Here is a 9,579-nt window from a genome sequence, read left to right on the forward strand (position 1 = left end):
GTAAAAAAAAAAGCTGATCGAAATAATTTTTAAAAAAAAAGAAAAATTTTCCTCTTTCTCTTTCTCTCTTTTTTTTGTTTTTTTTTTTTTTTAATTACAAAAAAGTTTTCACAAAAGGTTTTTCCTTTTTTTTTTCATCCTTTTTTTTTCCAAAGGAAAAAAAATCTTATCTTTTATATATATATATATATATATATATATATATAAATATAAAATATATATGTATATATATATATATGTAACATATATATATATATATATGTATGTATGTAGTAAAGAAGAACCTTTTCAACAAAGAAACTTTTTGCCTTTTGTAAAACTAATTAAGTTACCGACTTTGTCTTTTCGTAGGCGCACACACGCACCGCGCACGCGCACACGCACGTATTCTCGACGCGGAATTTTTTTTTTAAATTAATTTAATTTAATAAATTTTTTTTTTTTTTTTGTTTTATTTTCTCACTCGAAAGGGAAACGAAAACGAAAAGGACGACGACGACGAGGATGAGGATGATGATGATGATGGGAAAGAGGAAAAATCATTCGAAGAATTAGAAATCGAGAATGGAAAATTATCAGAAACTTTTACAAAGGGAAAAAAAACTTTTCTTGAAATCCGACAAACAGGAAACGATTTGAATTATATCGATGTGGATTTAAAACGGAAATACGTAAAGTTAGTTGCGTCATCGTTGTATCGAATACGTATAATTTTATTATTATTATTAACATCTACGTTTGCATTTCAGTACTCGTTCGAAAAAAAACGATGGCGTATTTACAAATGTCGACGATGACGATGATAAAATAAAAAAAAATGATGACGTAATAACGAACGGTATAAAAAATGAATTTTGTAAGTAAAATAAATTTTTTCTTTTCAATACCCTTTTTTCCTCCCTCGAAATTTTTGACAGTTGTTAATAATGATAATGATGATTTTCATTTAAAATATCATCATCGGATTTTTATTACAGGTTGTGATAAAGACGAAGATGATGACATCGACGACGTAATGAATAATAATAATAATAATAATAATAATAAATTGAAAATTATTATAAATCGTCCTAAAATTTGGGAATTTTACGATAATTTCGATGTTGAAAAAGTAAAATGTTTAAATTGTTCGACGATATTGAAAACTCCTAAAAAAACCACGAGATCCCTTTACAGACATTTAAAAAGTTTTCACATTGAAAAATGGCAATTTTTCGTATCTATCCGATCATTGTATAGACAAAAAAAATTTTTTGAATTGAAAAAATTTTTTAACGATTTTAAACGTTTCAGGTATTCGTAAAAAATCTTTTTTTTCAATAAAACCTGATTTGAAAATTATTATTATTATTACTATTTTTTTCCTTTTCTTTTAATAATTAAAAGTTATGGTATTATTCCATATCCTGGTTTCGTCACTGAATAGTTTCTTATTTAAATTATTAACTTAAAAAAAAAAAAAGTTTACCAATTTTAAAGTTTAACGGTTTTCAAATTATTTTTACCATTTTGGCGGGTAAAATTTGTACTAACCGGAAATAAAAATTTTTTTTCTAATTACACGTTTCTTAACAAAGAACCTTCCCTCCCCCTTTTTTTTTTACTTCGACGATTATTAAATTATTGGCGGGAAAATAATAAAATTTGAAAATGAAGCTCATTTATTCACATCGAACGTTTTAAAATAATAATAATAATGATGATGATGATAATGATGATAAATAATTATAAATTTATTTATTTTTATTATTATTTGTTGTTGTAAATTAAAAAATTTAAACAAAACTAAATAAAAACAACCCTTCGTAAATAAAAAAAAATTTGAGTAAATTTCTATTAAAAATCCATTAAGGAAATAGAAAAAAAAAAAGAAAAAAATTTTTTTTTCGAGTCGAGAGGGAAGGGGGGGAGTAGGGAAGAGTTTGAAGAGGGGGCAGAAACAAATTAAATGAAAAATTTTAAACGTTAAAAAAAAAAAAAATGTCAAAAGAAAAATTTATATGTAAAAAAAGTTGATGTTTTTTATTTTCTAAAAAAAAAAAAAAAGTTTTCGAAAAAAAAAAAAATGTTTTCTCGTGTTTGTTTTATGTAAGTTAAAGTTCAATGAACTTTGATTAAAAGGAAAAATAGTTCGGGAAAACGGTAAAAACCGTTATTAATTTACAACGAAAGATTTAAAAACAACCATTTTCCACCATTTTTAAAACTGTTAAATACTTTTTTCCATTAACCTCCCCGGAGTAGGAGGAAAAAACGATGATGAAAAAAAAAAATTTCTTCTCCTCTCCCCTCTCCCGTTTCCCTTCCCTTCCCCTTCCTTCGTTAATTATTTTATTTATTTAAATAATTTTGCGGTGAGAACATGATGTGGTAGCAGACGATAAATGATATGTTTAGAAAAGAAACCCCCCCCCACGAAATTGAAAAATAAATATCAAATACGTACATTTATTTTTATTTTAATCTGGGCTAAAATCCAAAAAAAAAATTTTCTTTTTTTTTTCTGTTTACTCTGGAATTTATTTATTTTTTCCCTCTTTCCCGTAGGAAGATTTAATATTTCCGGTTATCCTGGTTGAAAAAAAAAAAATTTTTTTATTTTTCTTGCTTTTCTCTCGGAAAATTTTAACCGAAAAAAAAAAACATCACCGTCCATTTTAATTTAATTTAATTTTTTTTTACAATTATTAATTACATTACTTTTTTTTTTTAAAAAAACTAGGGAACCAACCGGAAAAAAAAATTCGTCACAAATAAATAATAATAATAATAATAATAGTTTCGAAAAACAAAAACTTTTAAATTTCTATACAGAGAGAGAGAGAGAGAGAGAGAGTGAGTGAGTGAGAAAAAAAAAAACAAGTTTTAAAAGTATTTTATAGTTTATACGACCCCCTCCTCTTCCCTTCCCGTCCTCCGTTTCCCGACTTCCTCCCCCCCAAACTAAAAGTTTAATGAGAAGATTGTGCATCCAGTTAGAAATCCTGGAGAGAGAGAGAGAGAGAGAGAGAGAAAGAGAGAAAAAAAAAATAAAATAAAAAAAAAATTCAATTTATCAGTGAATCGAAGCATCAAAGGCGGTTGAAAAAAAAATTTATTTATTTATTTTTTTTTCGGTGACTTTTGTTTTATTATTATTATTATTATTATTATTATTATTATTATTATTATTATCGTTACGTAAAGATTGACTCGAACTGGAAAATTAAATTTAAATTTAAATTTAAATTTAAAAAAAAATAAAATTTTATCATTAAATTATATAAGATCATGGAGATTGGGATAAGACCCACAAAAAAAAAAAAAATTTTTGGAATGACGTATATCGTTGTGATATTATAAACGATCGTTAAAACCGTCTATCTACGTCATACATCTCTCTCTCTCTCTCTTTCTCTTTTTCAATTTAAAAATTGTGACGTCACACACTTATAGAAAAATCTCATAGTATAAAATGCTAAAAGGTAAATGATATTCGTGATTTTAAAAAAGGATTTTGAAAAACAAATTTTTGTAACTCGAAGCAGAAGAAAATAAGTTTTGATACGTATATATATATATAATTTTGCTATCGGAAAAGCAAAAAAAAAATTTTCCGGGGAAAAAAACGAAAACGAAAACGTAAAACGAGTACGTAAAAAAAAGGCTCACCCGGAGGGTTTTTTTAAATTGACATATTTTTTTTATAAGATAATCGCCGGCCCTGATCAGGACCGTAGTAATCACTTGTGATAAATTGTTTTTAAAAAAATCTTTAACAAAACAAAATAAAAATAAAAAAAAAATTTGTTTTGTTACGGATCATTGATGCTCTCGTTTTTAAAACAAAATAAAAAAACAATTCCGGTATTTTTTTATATTCGGAGAGTTTTTTGGCGCCAAATTCAAATTTTTATTTTCCTTTCATTGTTTTTTTTTTTAAATGATGTGAAATTTTTAAATTTTTAAAATACGTTTCGTTAATTAATTAACTAATTTATAATTCGTATCGTCATTTCGATAAATAAATAATTTTTTTATTTTTCATTTAAATAATAATAATGATAATGATAATAATAATGATTAAAATTTGCGATTTTGAAAATTTTAAATAATAAAATAAAAAAAAAAAAAAACTTATTAAAATTTTAAATTCGTTAATAAACTTTTGCTAAAAAAAAAAAAAAATTTACAATTTAAATTTTTTACTGAATAATAAAATCGTGTGAAGATGGATTTCAAATTTTACTTTAAAACGGGGGGCGGGAGGGAGGAAGATGGGGGAGGGGAAATCAAATGAGAAAACGTGTGAAAAAGTAACGAAAAAACGATTAAATATACGAAAATCGTTTTTTTTTTTTTTTTTTGGTTTAAAAAAAGCAAGCAGAAGACAAATGAAAAAAAAAAATCGATGATACGTTTTTGCAAAATTCTGTTTTTTCAATAGAAAAAAAAAATCGTTCGTAAATTTTTTGTCTAGTACCACGACACATGTTGTATAAATTATTAATTTAATTGAAACAATCTTTTTTTTTCTCTCTCTCTTTCTCTCTTTACCTTTTCTTCTCTTTCCCATACATTTTTTTTTTTTTTTTATTAACGGTAAAAGAAAAAGAAATTTACATATTTTTAAAGTGAATATTTACAAAAAGTAGTGGAAGCAGAAACAAAAAAAAGGGAGGAAAAGGGCATACGAGTAAAATTAAATTATTTAATTTTATACTCGAAATATTTTATAAAAATTTATTTCCTTGCGGGTATTTAAGTGTGCAAAATGCGTTTTAATATTTTCTAATGGATATTTTATGAAATTATTATTATTATTATTATTATTATTATTATTATTATTAATATTTTTAAGTGTACAAAAGTGGTTTTAGAAAAACCAGACGCGAACCTAACGAAAAAAATAAAATAAAAAATTTGCATCGTCGTAAATAGAAATAAAAAAAAAAAAAAAAAATAAGAAACTTTTTTGCACATTCATTGATTTTTTTTTCATTCTCCCCTCCGCCTCCCGATCGATATCATCTCTACATCATCATCATCATTATTACTACTTTTTCATTTATACTATTCCCGCGCAATTAAATTTGAATTTTTTTTTTCCTTTTGATGTTGAACTTATTAACATTTTCAATCGATTCCATTTTTTTGAATTATTCAATTTTTATTTTTCTTCTTACAATTTTTGTATTTATTTCCTTTTTTAAATTCACGTTACGATATATTTAACGGTTTTTTAAATTGAAAAAAAAAGGCGCGTTGTAAAAACGGAGCCCTTTTTTATAACGTCATTTCCGGTGTGTTTCATTCGGGAAAAAAAATATTGTTTTTTTTTTTTTTTTTCATTTTCTTTCCGTTTCTTCATAAAACTCCGGAATAAAACAAAAAAAAAATAAAAAAATTTTAAACATTATCTTTCGACACACTCACGCACGCGTACACGCACACACACACACACACACTCATATTTTTCTTCTTCCACGAAAAAAAATAAAAAAAATAATTTGAAAATTCCGGTCGAAAAGGCGCCTTTTTGTCATTGTGTTAACTTTTTTTGTCTTCTATCGTTTCTTCTTCTTCTTCTTCCTCTCCTGTAGGAAATTTATCTTTTTTTTTCCTTCTGGAAAGCTTTTTAAGCTTTTTTTCTTTCCAAGAGAAAGTAAAAAAAGCATTATTACAAATTTCCCTTAAAGTACACTTTAAAAAACTCAAGAGAAAGAAGAACAAAAAAAAAAAAAAAAAAATTTTTTCACTCGAACAAACGAACCTTTTTGAAAATTATTTAAATAATAATAATGATAATAAAAAAAATTTTTTTTTTTTGAAAAACGAATTCGTAAAACCTTTAAAAAATTTTTTAGTTAATAATAATAATACTGCCTCAACGAAAAAAAAAAAAATAGGATGGAAACGTGAATGAAAAAAAAATGATTAATAACCGCCATTTTGTTTAATAAAAACGTTTTTAAACTAACTGATAGTTTACCTATTTTTAAAAAATTCATGTTAAATGAGTATTGCACATTTAAAAAGATTAACGTTACACGGAAAGATTAATGGAGTGTATAAAAGAAAGAGAGAGAAAGAGAGAAAGAGAGAGAGAAAGATGGAAAGAGTTTCTTTCTTTATTATTTATTTGTTTTTTTTTTTTTTTTTTTTGTTAAACAAAACTAAAAATATTTGAAAAAATTAAAAAACATTTTAATGTTTTTACATTTTGTTTTCAACATCGTTTTTGTTTCTTGTTTTTAAAAACTTATTCGCACCTGAGTTATTTCGAATCCCCCGCAAAAAAAAAAAGCAGAAGAAAAAAAAAGAAAAGTTTTAAATTTAAAATTCTAGTCGAAAATTTACGATTTCAAAAAAAAAAACAAATGATGATCATAATAATGATGAAAGCGTTTAAAATCTTTTCAACGAACCCCTGAAAAATCATAACAAACAAACAAACAATTAAAAATCGATTTTTTCGAATTTTATATCAATTTGAAACATTTTATGAAAAATAAAAATTTCCCGCCATTTTTCAAAAAAAAAATTTTTTTGGCAATTTATCAAATATAAAAAAAAAAAATTTCCCGCCTTTTTATTTTTTTTTCCCCACGCATAATTTATTTATTTATTTTTTTTTTAAATAAAATTGATGTGTTAATTTAAACAATTAAAAAAAATGGGAGAGAGGGAAGAAGGGGAAGAAAGGAAAGGCAGGGGCGGGGGAGTATTAACCCAAAAGTGTCCTTAATTTAAAAAAAAATAAAAAACAAACAAACGGAATTTTTTATAATGGTTTTTTTTTTTTATTCAACGACGTCATTGTTTTGTTTCATCATTATCATTATTATTACTTTTTTAATTTAAGCACTTTTCAATTCGTTTAAATAAAAAGAGAAAAAGAGAGAGAGAGAGAGAAAGTAAATAGGACGTGTATATCCACATAGAGAAAAAGAGAAAGAGAGACAAACTGGAATCTCTAATTATTTGAATATCATCATCATCATCATCATCATCGTGAAAACTAAGCTCTTTGTGTGTCGTGAGTAGGTGAATGCGCGTATTGGGTTTTTTTTTCATCTCCATTTTTCTCTCTCTCTCTCTCTTCCACGAAATAAAAAAGGTAAAAATACAAAATGTCATAATCCTACAGTAAAAAAAAAAAAAATTTATTAATTAAAAAAAAAGACATAATAACACGTGACTCTTATATACCTGTACGTGTGTATTTACATGTAAATATTATTATTATTATTATTATCATTGTGTATTTTCCATCGAATTCTGTCGCTGGAGGAATAAATAAAATCGTGTAAAAAATTATAAAACATTTTTTCCAGTTTAAATTTCATGCATAAAAGAAAGAAAGAAAAAAGGAAACTTTTCATTATATCGATATGGCTTCTGACACGTTTTTTTTTATGTGTGTTTAAGGGAAATCGTTTTTCTCTTACGCTTCTCAGGACAAAAATATATCGATCCTGGAGAAAGAGAAAAAAAACTGGAAAAATAATATACACAAGATGAATCGAATTTATTAAAAACCATCTTTTTTTTTTTTTAAATTTAAATTTTTACCCTTAGAGAATTTTTCTTTTTTTTTTTTTTTTTTTTTTTTTTTAATTAAGGGTAAAATTTATTTTTTTTTCTTTCCACGGGGGAAGGGGAGGGAGTTAGGTGAAAGAAAGGGGAGAAAGAAAAAGAAAGAGAAGAAAAAAATTTTATTTTTTTATTTTTTTTTTTTTACAAAGGAGTGTGAGTGGGGGTAGAGGTGTGGGTGGGAGGGTTGAGAAATTTTAAATGTTGTTGATGACCTTCTTTTTTTTCGTGATGGTGATGATGATGATGGCGTTGGCGTTGGTGGTGGTGGTGGTGGTAGTGGGGGATTCAAACGTTTTTTAAAAATGGGTAAATCCCCTGGAGAAAATTCGATTCGTCTGTTTATAAATTTTCCGATAAGCTAAACGTAAATAAAAATATAAATTTTTTTTTTTTTTCGCAAAATTTTCCTTGTCGGTTCTTTTTTTTCTTTTCTTTTCGTTATTAAAAAAAAAAAATTTCAAATAAATTTTTTATTAGATTTACAATTTAAGAGAAACAAGAAAAACGAAGGAGCAGGGGCAGGTGGAGGAGGAGGAGGAGGGAAAAAGGAATAAAAAAAATAGAATCGGACTCTTTTTCATTTTGAAAGGTTTTTTCCTTTTTTTTTTTTTCTTCCCAAGACATTTTTAATTATTTAACGAATTCAATTCACTGGAGAAAATTTTATGTTTGTGTGTGTGTGTGCATGTGCGTGTACAGTACATAACCCCCCACCCTTTTATTATTTCATTTCCAACCCTCCCTCCAACTCCTCCTCCTTTCATTTGATAACTCTTAACTCATTCAACAACCATTTTTCCCTTAAATTAGTTTCTATGGTTTTATTTTAATTACATATAATTAAAAGGTTTAAACACTCTATGGATTTAAGTTTACAGACTACGATTACGATGACGATGACGATGACGATGATGGCGATGATGACGACATTGTCGTAAAAACAAAACAAAAAATAAAAACATTTTTTTTGACTTTTACTTGAGTTTCGGGTAAAAAAAAAATTTTTTTTCAGTAGTGTGTGATGACGTCACAGTAAAAAAACCGTTAAATGATTTTTTCATTTTCATTTCAATTATACGTTACGTCATTCACGAATGAAAATGAAAAACAAAAAGTTAAATTTGGAAAAAAAAAAAAAATGTTGAAATTATATCAGTGCTTTTATATACAATAGACAGATAATAATAATAAAAAGAGAAAAAGATATCATTTGAAATCATCCGAGTGTGTTGACTCCAACAAAAAAAGTTAAAATGGCGAGAAAAATAAAGAAAAAAAGAAAAATGAAAGTAAGAAAGAAAGAAAGAAAGAAAGAAAGAAAGAAAATTGTTGTCAAATCAACAGAATTTTTTTTTTTTTTTTTTTTTTACTTCATTACTTTTTTTTTCTTTTTTGTGCGTGTGTGTGAGAGAGAGAGAGAGAGAGGTAGGGGGAGGGGGAAAGATACGAATGAAAAAAAAAATCGTTAATTAAAATTAGGGCAAACATCCTATTATGAATGAAAAAATATAAATAAAAAAAAATTTTTTTTTCAAACGTGCGACAATTTTCCCTTTTTCCCTCCCCCCCTTTTGAACGCGTTTTCCCTTCCCTTCCCGTATTCATCTTCTTTTTTTTCACATCATTTCCGTTTACTTTAATTTTTAATGATTTTTTTTTATTTTTTTATCCTTTAATTTCTCTCACAATTTATCTTAAGTTGAGTGAGAGAGAGAGAGGAAAAAAACAAAAGATTTTTCTTTTTTTTTTGGCAAACGTTTTCAAATCTATATATAAAAAAAAAAAAAAGAAAAGAGAAAAAAAAACTTGTATGTGAAGTTTTAAAGGAAAATTTCATTTATAAATATCACGAAGTCGGTCAGATTTGGTAATTACAACTTCCGGTTAAAGTTTTTTTTCTTGAGAAAAATTGTTTTCTTTTTTACTGGCACAAATAACATTTTTTTTTCCTTTCTTTCCTTTTTTCCTTTTTTTTTGTTTTTAAAATTAAAAAAATTTTTT

The 9,579-nt window shown here is 25.6% G+C and overlaps 1 protein-coding gene across 1 annotated transcript in view; it reads right to left on the reverse strand.

Annotated features, from left to right (window-relative positions):
• The window catches only part of Phum_PHUM032850 (metabotropic glutamate receptor 4, 6, 7, putative), a gene marked incomplete at both ends in the record, with an annotated part of 65,910 nt that overhangs the window by 47,227 nt on the left and 9,104 nt on the right, over positions 1-9,579 (reverse strand). The gene's annotated exons all lie outside the window — the stretch shown is intronic.

Source organism: Pediculus humanus, genomic scaffold, assembly GCF_000006295.1.
Source record: "Pediculus humanus corporis 1103172107383 genomic scaffold, whole genome shotgun sequence".
In the NCBI taxonomy this organism is placed as follows: Eukaryota; Metazoa; Arthropoda; class Insecta; order Psocodea; family Pediculidae; genus Pediculus; species Pediculus humanus.